This window comes from Habropoda laboriosa, unplaced genomic scaffold (assembly GCF_001263275.1).
Source record: "Habropoda laboriosa isolate 0110345459 unplaced genomic scaffold, ASM126327v1 scaffold2, whole genome shotgun sequence".
Classification (NCBI taxonomy): Eukaryota; Metazoa; Arthropoda; class Insecta; order Hymenoptera; family Apidae; genus Habropoda; species Habropoda laboriosa.
Window position 1 is genome coordinate 5,823,267 of NW_017100190.1, and position 10,518 is coordinate 5,833,784.

Genomic DNA, 10,518 nt, shown 5'->3' on the forward strand with positions numbered 1-10,518 from the left:
GAAGAAGCGAAAACCGAGCGAGAAAGAGAGAGAGATAGGGAGAAAGAAGGAAGAACGAACGAAGGAGGGAAAAAAAAGAGGAATAAGCGCCACTTACAGTCAGGTATCACGAACAATCGTCCTATTAATCGTGCGGTACGATCAAATTAATTCCGACGACGGTGTCAGGCGGTCGCGCTGCTACTAATTAGATTCCCCTGTTAAGTATCGGGGCCGAAGTAAGCCGTTGAATAGGGAAACTAATAAGAACCGATTCTAAAGTGTTTCGCAGCCACGGTTCGAGGATAGTTTGATCAGCAGTTCGAGAGCCGCCTCAAGTGACGCGTTTAACCAAGTTACTGCGTTATTTCGCAACTGCAGTCGCTGCTTCGAGTCGCCTAATTAGCCTGGTCGAGCGATACTACGCCCGTTTCCTGTCACGAACGTCAACCGACCACGTAAGCAACTAACCTGCTGATCGCGTTGTAAACCTGCGAAGAGAGATGAAACAAGTGTCGCGTAATTATCGTGTAATCTTTACTCCGCTGAGAACCTTCCCGAATGCTCGACTGTGAATAAACGAGCGGGAAGAAGCGAGCAAGTATAATGAAAGTTCCAGCACGGTGTAATTATACCGTGATAGAATTTTCATCGAGAATAAAGACACTTGTTCGGACTTCCGGTAACGAGATTCGTAAACGCTTTTCTCGCATTTCTCTCGAGTACAGCGGATAATGCCTGTCTTTTAAAGAACGATCACGGTAACATCTTCGGTACGTCTCCCGATACAATGGAGAAGATGTAACCAGTGGCGAATCGACGGATACTACGGATTCGTCCGCGGAAAGTCGAGAGACGCCGCGACGACGACGGCGGCGGCGGCAGCGGCACTTTGATCGGTAACCTCGTTTATGGTGACGCTGGACACAGAATGTAGGAAACACCGATAACACGGGTGACGGAAATATCGACTTTTGAGAGCTGCCACGAGCATCCCCTCCCCTTACCAGGGAGGCACATCAGCCCCTGGCAAATCACCCCATCATAGCGGACCTCTCGTTCGCTCGCTCGCGACGAGGACAGCCGGATGAGAGGCTCCGACATCGAGCAAGAGGGGTGTAGATAGAGGAAAATGGAGCGAGCGAGAGAGCGGGACACGTGGGGAATCGAAAAGAGAGAAGAAACGAGACGAAGCGAGAGAGGGAGGGAGCGTGAGAGAAGGTGGGGAATTGGCGAGAGGGTGAGAGGATGAGGGCTGTGCAGAGAGAGGATCGACGAGTTCGGTGAGTGTGGAACGCCGTCGGTTCTGGAACGACGTGGCCCTGAGGGAGGGAAAGGGAAGGACCGACCGCCCTGGTGGCGGTTGAAAGAACCAATTTTGTCCTAATAGAAAAATCCCCAGTGCCGAACCCAATTTATAAACCCGCAAACATGGCTGGGGGGGGGGGGGCGGCCCGCCCCCCCCCCCTCAGCCGTGCACCATGTGCCGTAGACGCGTAAATTCCGTTCGCATAAACGACCAAGACCACCGTCGTCATGTAGCTTCGGGAGAAAGAGGAGGAGGAGGAGGAGTGCGACGACGACAAGGAGAATGGAACGGACGAAGGAAGAAAGGAGAAGAGGGAAGGAAAATTGTCTAGTATACCCAAGGCGTCGTACGCATCCATGGAACTTGATCCCAGAAGAGAGCAAGCTTGGAAGCTTGTGCGCTTGATAAACGAGCCGGATGAACTCCGTTAGCGTGATCTCGTTACTCGGTCTTCGCTCGACTTTCGTGAATTCTGGCTGTCGCTTCGCTTCCGGTCTCGCTCGCCAGACTTTCTTAGACGCCCGCTCGCTACTCTAACGCGATTTCACGTATTCTTGCGGGATAATTGTCGGTTACTTTGCCTTGCTAATACCGCTGCTGTTGAGTACGATGGATTTTATACGTGGCTAAATTATTAGGTTGTATCGCGTGAAATTGCCGATGCTGGAGTAATTGACAATTCAACTGTGATTAGTAAATTCTACGTAACTTACATTTTCTTGAGTCTTTTATAATTTTGTGGTTATAGTAGAGTGGCTTACCAATTTCTATTGGACTGTTTGTCGCGATTGCGGTGAAACGATACATCTCCGAACGAATTTAGAACACTTTTCCTATATAAATTTAAACTAGGCCATAGTGCAGCTAACTCGTGTCGAAATACATAAAGAAGGTATCCCGTTGGAAAGAACCATTAACGCAATAAATCGTTAATATTTTGATTAAACAAATTTTTAAAAATACATCGTTATCGAGTGTGAAATATTAGAATCCTTAAAGCACACATCGAACACCATAATCCTCGAATCACGGTGAACATACTCCTGCTCTGCGGGTACGCAGTTTAGAATACATCAGAATTATCCTGCTCGACGGTCCAGCAATGATACTCGTTGACAAAAATCCCGGTGCAATTATTGCAAGCACAGGGATCACCGTTGTTAACGAGTAATAATGGTCAAAGAGAAGTGAGCGACACAGAACGAGGAAGAGAGAAATGGAGTAGAGACTTGGTAAAGGGAACACATGGCCCGAAAGGGTACTCTGGTATCGGCTACAAAGGTATCCAACAGGGATAAATACGTCGCAACTTGCAGCGCACGCCTCGCGCGTTTCTCCCGTGTATCTTGGCACATATGCACGCAGCAGGAAGCGAGTTTGGTCCATCTGCAGCGATCCGATTTTACGACAAAGCCCGTGTAATCGATTTCAAATTTGATAACGCCTACCAGCGGACGCGTGTGTAAGAGAACGCCGTACCCTTATCTGTACCGTTTATCGTTCTTCCTCGATTGATCCGTTCCTGATGAAATTAGTACCCTCGTGACGCTGCCGGCGTGTAAGTGGAATCGAAAAGTAATGGCAATGGACGGGGTATAGCGATGTAATTGCTGAGATAAGGTAATCGAGGGATTCGTCCATGTAGAAATAGTTTCTCCGGTTTAGGTGCATGGAGAATTAAATAGAACGGGAGATTGTCGATGTTGATTTTTGTGCTTCTGTTAATTAGACGATTATCAAGTTCCATTTGTGCCAATTTGTCAGTACCAATTTGGTATATCAGTGTCCATTTGTAATTTTCCATTTGTTACTATCGAAGGTCTGTGAAATCTAGCGAAACTATCTCAGAATCCGAATCGAAGATTTGTATTAGGCGTCGATCAAGCGCCTCAGTTCCACGTTACCCTAACTAACCAGCCACCTTTGATCGTTACATTTTCATTGCACAACAAAACTACTCATCCCCTTGTTATCCAAACCGTCTTGCATTTAAAGAAATATTCCATCGTAAGTACCAATTAAAACTTGGTAAATCTTCGCTTCTACTTAAACCTAGCACCGAGGTACCTAATCCGTCAGAATAAAAATCTCCTCCAGCCCCAATTATCTTCGCCGAGGTGACTGGTGAATCTACGAGATAACGATTTATTCCGCGTTCGCAGTTCGACGAGAGGAGAGAGCGTCACGTTTCTCCAAGTGTGCTCTCCCTGGTCACGGTTACGCTTTTAATCGCGCGTACGACTGTCTGACCCCGGTTCTCGTCCCCGTAGTTTATTTAACAGCGCCCTGGGCATCGGTAAACACGGGTTAGCGAATTGGCCCCAGGGCGAGACCGAATGATAGTTAACGTACCGCTAAACGCCATTGGAGAGGACCTCGCGTCCCTTCCCGGCCGGAATATACCAAGGCTCGTATATTGCGTGCGCGAGGGGACCGAAATTTAATTTTGTGCTTTTTGTACACGCCAAATCGTTGTCTCTCCCACTTCGCCCGGCCTCTGCTTCCCTTTCGCGCGGGCGTCTCTCCCTCTTTCTCTGTCTCTCCCCGTCCGCCGCTCGCCTTCAACCATGATGAAAACGGGGGCGATAACGCAGGCGTCGAGGAGATTTCGCCGCGATTTTCGCCGGTTCCCGCGACACCGTTCCGGGGGATAGACCGCGGGCATTGTGTTGGTGAATCTCGTTCGTTTATACATCGCCGGTGCCGCGAAGGAGCGACGTTTTTCACCCCCGTCGAGCGATGCCGCGATCGCGTTTTCTTCGTCACGTGCAGCAATCGTTTGATACGGGTTCGTTGGGGAAATTTTAGGTGGAGGATGAATAATGCATTTGAAGTTGGTGATGAGTGTCGAGGATGTAAGGATTGAGACCTAAGAGAGTAGGTAAATTGGAATTGAATGAAATTTTTTGTAGGCTCTAATACATTTCGCCTTCGTCGAGATATGATTACTGAAATATTAATATTAATGTTATGTACTAAGTTTAGGTAGAGTATTTAATAAGACCTACTTTTACTTTACCAACGTGAAATGTATTAACAGAATAGTATCCACACCATCTAAATTTCAACTCCCAACACCTACTTCCTCTTCACACGATAACATCTAACGAGCCTCCGAAATTCCAACTCCACCGTCCTCGACCAGGTGTTTAATTAACCCACCGTTACACGCGTCTTGAACTACCAATCCACAAGTTCATTTTACCCCAGTAAACTAGAAGGAAAGGTAAACCAAGTAGTAAAATAAATATCAGAAAAATTAAACAGCGAAGAAAACTAGATAAATAAAGAAACATTTAAACTTGAAGAAGTGCGAGTCCTGAGGCGTGTTACGCCGCAACGTACAAATACGCGTGTATCAAAGGGTTAATTCGGCGAACGGGTACCAAGAATCGACGATTCGCGGGATGTAAACGCCGAGACGAATGAACGAGCGAGCAAGAACGAGCAGCCGTTCGGTATATACCGCACAGAAGAGAGTGGGACGCAGCTCGGAGATGGTTGACTTGATGAAATCATGCCGCGAGAATTAAACCGGGGGATACCCGTGGCGTGTGTCGTCGTCGTCGCCGGCGTGTGGAGCCGGAGGACTCGGCTCGAGCTCCAATTGGCGGGAGCAAGACAACGGTAGGAGTTGACTGCAGTGTATACACAGTTAATTAAGCCGGAGTACCACGGAGGACGGAGGTGCGCGGGTGTAGAGGGACAGATCGCTGGAACGGCGGACAGAGAGGTGTATAGCTGACGTTGAACAGAGGGAGAGAGAGAGGCCACGAGGTGAAACGAGGCGAATATACTCGCGTCTGCGTGTGATAGAGAAGGACGAACGATTTTGTCCTGTGGGCTGCAAAGGTAATTTGCTCTCTGGATATGCAGTCTCAGTGGTTCTCAAACCTCGTGGACGATGAACCGTTTCGCGAATAACAGGGCCGCGCCTCCCGTCAATCGTTTCTCACTCGGTGATTTCGAAATTTCGTTCGGTCTCGAAGGAGGAGAATGGAGTTGGCACAGTTCTCGACCCTATAGGTACCGATCGACCGGCTTTCCAACGAGCAACGGAGACACCTCTTCCTCTCTACCTTTATCAACCGATATTACGACCGTAAACAAAAGCCAGAGTTCGATTGGCGGCGCTTTTTTTTTTCTCCTTTCTTCTTTTTTTCAAGCGACCTGGTTGGTCGCTCGGTTTTTCTCTCTCTTTTTTCACCGAACAGCGTTGGTTTTTTTTTGTCCCCTCCTCTGTCACAGCGGCGATTATTGCACGATTGTCGCGCATTGTCGAAAGAAATTGCGAACGCGAAATTGCGTTTCCCGCCGCGGTGGAATTCTTGCGGACCGCCGGCTATCGGCGCGGAACGTGAATTAAAAAGCAATATATGAACGCTTCTAGGGATTGTTAAAAAATGTGAATTGTAGTATGTTTGTATGCGTGCGTGTGTCGGACGGACGCGTTGTAAACGTGTGTATTTTACGAATCTTTTCTAACTCGATTTCTACCAAAACTCCGCAAAACTATACGAACGTTGGGGGTTTTTTTTTTTTCATTCCGTAAAGCGACTTCATACGCGAGTACGGTTATGCTTTTCCACGGCTTTCGATGTTTGCACGTTAGCCGCATGCCCCACGCCACTGGGACCCCGTCGCCGGATGAGCGAATTGAAACCGCGGAAAAAGCCAAAAATGGAACCTAAATTCCGTGGCGTTCACCGCACCACACCGCACCGCGACGATTTTCGTTGCTTCAATCCGGAAAATAACGAAACAGTGTCCGTCGAATTTTTCCCTGACGAACTTTACCTTAAACGCCGAAAACCATTTCCCCGTATTCCACCTCACAATATGGACAAATTAATCCGCCGAAAAAATTTTTAAACAATTTCACGTTGCAGTTTCTCCCAAAGGATTAATATCCAAAACATTCGAAAAAAGTGTACAAAGTGAAACTGAAATTGCATCCTGACGATTTCCCGCTATTTTGCGATCAAAAATTACAAAAAAAAAAAATCGACGTATAAATTCGCAAAAATTTTTCAAACAATTCCACGTCCTAAATAGTTTTTGTCTTTTTCTACACTCAAGACTGTATATCTCTCTCTTGGAACTTCTCGAAGAAGCACAGTGGCGCACGACGGATTAACCGTGGAAAATCCAAAGATCCTTCTCTCCTGGAGACCGCCCGCTGAGAGTTTTCCCAAAACCTGTCGCGAAATCCTTCTAACGCGTACAATATACAATAATGCCGACGCTCTCGAGCAACACCACCCGTGGCTACCGTAGACCAAACAAGCTTTTCTTCCGCGACTCGAGCACAGAAAACATCGTCAGGCCACTGCCACGGATTCCTTTTCATCTCGCCTCTCCTCTGTTCCACTATTTCGCACCTCGTGCGATCATCGTTGCGCTACAACCAACCTCACACATACACGCACACACGGACACGGAGAGAGAGAGATGAGAATCGTGGAGGGAAAAATTGGAGCGGATTCGAAGCGGCGTGTAAACGGTCTCAATGGCCGACACAACGAAATTAGACTTATCTCGGTCATCGAGGGCCACCGTGCAGCTGCTGCTTCGGTTCCTCTCGTTCGCGTGAATAGAAGGACCTGGTCCAGTTTTTCCTCTATTATGCCTCGTTTTTCGAAGGCTCGCGGCACCGATTTGCAAACAGCCACGGTGTTTCTTGCTTGCTCTTTTCGCCGCTCACCGACACGCGCCATTGTCAACGACCAATCGATCCTGATCTCTCTAAGATCCACGACAATGAGGATTTCCATGCAGGGAGGTTTCTTTTTTTTTTCATGCGAGATTTTTCGGTAATTTCCTGGAGATTCGATTTTGTTCCCTTTATTGACCGGTGAATGGGAGATCTTGTAGCTTGTTCCCTGTGTGGATGAAGTTCTTTTGCACGAGAGAATGGTAAGAATGTTGTAAATGGCGGGTCCTCGAGAGAAGGGTGATTCGAAGGCTTTCATTTCTAATTTCTGAATGATCCTGGAAGAATATAGCAGAAGAATGTATGATAAATATAATTTCAAACGTTAAAAACGTTAAACGTACAAAATTTTCTTCACCCCAGCTAAATAGAGAAGATAATTAGGCGACTGAATATTGGACTTCACTCATTGTTAACAAAACGAAACTGCGATCTTCGAAAATTTAGAAACGGGTGATAAAATATCTACCGACATTTCAGGAAGAAGCGGTATATCGCAGCTTGTCACTCAAATGGTTAACAAACCATAATCTCTCCCGCCTCTCAACTCGTTCCTCCAGATAGCGACTAAAAATTAGACGAGTTCAGAAGAAGAGGGGGGGGATTCTGTTATCTGTAGAAGTCGGGACGGTATCAGCCGCTCGGAATACGTCGAACAGGTTAAAACGTTTAACCGTCACGGGGCTACCTGAGTTTTTCGGGGTAACGGGAGCGTAATCTTCCGGCGTTCGGGGATCCCTTGAGCGCTTGGTCGAGGATCAACGTTCAGGAAATTAGCTAAAACTGGAGCTAAGTGCTGGCTCGAACCAGGCCAGCCACGAAATAAACGCGTCGATCTGACGGCGACGACGAAGCCCCGGGTTGGCTCCCTCCAGGCAGATATTTATCGCGGTAAGTGGGATCCGGTTAAATGCAACTTGTGATCTGATTTCTACCGGAGTACCTAAAAGCCCTTTCTCCGCTGTGTTCCTCGTGCTGGGTAGACAGATTCGTCACCGAGATTGGCCACCGTGGAAAACGGCGTTAACGCGCGTAAACGCGACGCACGACAACGGACCGGCACGTGGGAACCTCGTACAAAAGCACTCGAGAAAGAGAGAGAGAGAGTATCGATCTCTGGATCCAACCATTGTCGATGGTTCGTGTACGTTATGATACTTGATTGACGATGATGGGATTGGCTTATTGTAGAAGTGACGGGTGAGATTCGAAGCTCTTTCAGAGCCTCTGCGGGTATTTTCTAATGACAACGTTACAGTGATTCGTGACAGTTATTAAAGGTACCATTTTCTTTTAGGTGGAAAAGTGTATTTTTAGCGCAAAAGATACTTGAAACGAGCGTTGAAAATTTGATAACATCGTCACAAATTTTAGAGATTGTCACAATTAATTCCACAGGACGATTTGTTACCTGTCTTCAACAGCGGGCTTCATTTTCCAAGTTACTAACATTCCAAATTTTAAATAATCCAGACTTTTCAGTTCTACCGTTAGAGTTTCAATTCTTCGCCGAGATTTATCATTTATCTTCGACAGCGGAGTATATTCTCCAAATTACTATTCCGCCCCGAGTTTCGTGTTGCAGTACAATCGGAAAGATCGCTTCTACGTTTCATTTATGTACCCCCCGCGTTTACCTTCCAGTCAGGAATCATCGAAACCGCAGGAAAATTTCACGTTTCACCCTGAAATTACAGTCGTAAACGATACACGCCAGATCTCGATTCGCTCGCGAGTCCCATTACTTGTAACAATCAGCACGTAGGTGTCCAACGTGGATGCAACGTCCACGGGCTATTTCAGGACGGTGGAATTATAATCGGTGCGCGTGGATAGAAGAGGGCGGGCGAGAGGGTTTTTCTATAACGGAAGGGCCGTGAATCGGTCCGCAACGTATAATTTGCCTGGATTTTCGCCGGATCGATTTTGAGCAGCTACTGTTTCGCTACAGGCGGATATCTTTTGTGTCGCGGTTTTGTGGGCGTACACTTCCCCCCGGGGCTAAAACGCCAAATGGTAACGACGATACGCGGAATCGAATGCGGAATGGGAAACGGGGATTTGTTTTGTGCGCGGCTGGTTTTCGGTGCGCGAACAGGCGGGGAAAAAAGAAGAAACAATCTACGCGCCGTACCAGACGACGGGCGAAAACCGTCGTCCGCCCTCCTTGTCTCTTTGTCGCCAAGCTAATTCCGAAAGTTCGTGAAAGGAAATGGAGATAAAATCTCTCGTCGACATCGGTGGCTCTGTGGTTTCGATAGTAAAGAGGAAAGAACGACGTATTTCGGTCCTTTCGGAATAATAACGCGATATTTCGTTCATTTGTTAATTGACGAAGATGAGTTATCTCGTTCAAACTTTTATTTCAATTACCACATATCGTACCTCCTGTGAGAGAAGTGTCACAAGCGAAAAATGTTCAATTTTCATTTTATTCTTTGGAACATCTTGGAATAGCTATGTTTTAAATTTTCATCTTCCGAAGAATTTCGTGTATTCAACAACTACAATTTCCACACCCATTTCTCGTCAGAAAAAGTCCTCGAAACGTTATTCGAAAGATCTGAGAAGAAACATTTGCCGCGTTAACTCTCGGAAACAACGCTATTTTTCACGATCAATTATCATCCGTATCACCAGAAGCATTCTCTCCCCCCGACCTATCAGCATAAAAGCGCGCAACTCCATCGTCAAAGAACAACGATATTATCCAGCAACGGGGGCTGGAGAGAGGTAGGGATCGAAACGAAGCAATTACGCCGCTGAAACGTCATCATCCCCGTACCGTTCGCGGTTCCTCGTCGCAGAAAACGTGTAGGAGGGAGTGGAGAGAGAAGGAGGACGCGGAGGAGTGTAGTAGAGTAGGTGGTGGTGAAAAGAGGAGGAAGCAGAGAGGCGAGTTAAACGGTTTAACGGAGCGTCTTCGAAAAATCGTGGGCTCGCGCGGTGCACGCATAATGCGCGGCGTAACGCGGTCAGGTAAACGCTTGGCGGGCAAGTCGTCCCAAACGAGTCGCTTCGAGCATCCAGAAGCGTAGGAGAGGCTTGGCGTAAGCGGTAAGCTTTACCTCATTTCTGGCAATTACAGGGGATGCCAGAATCCGCCGCAAGAATCAAGCCGCACCGCTCTCCGTTCTCTATACGTGTACACTCTCCTATCCATGTGTGTCGCGTCCGTTTACGCGAACCACCCTCCCCTGTGGTGCGCGTGTGCACGCTCAGCCGCCCCGTGTATCCATCCCTCTGCCGCACCAACACACCGATCAGTCTCCGTACACGTACGAGAATCGCGGAATTTGTGAGCGTACGGTGTCACAGAAGCCCGACTCGACTCCACCGCCTCTACCCCTGCAAATTAACCCCACCTAAAGTTGGCAAGAGGGAGAGGGTGAACGATTTCCAGTGGCGTTTGAGCACCACTGTCTCGCCATGTTCTCGGCTTCCAGGCCGGATTGGCTCGAAATCGTAGGAACAGCGGCGCCGATTCGCCCAACTAAGCCACGCCTTTACTCGACAA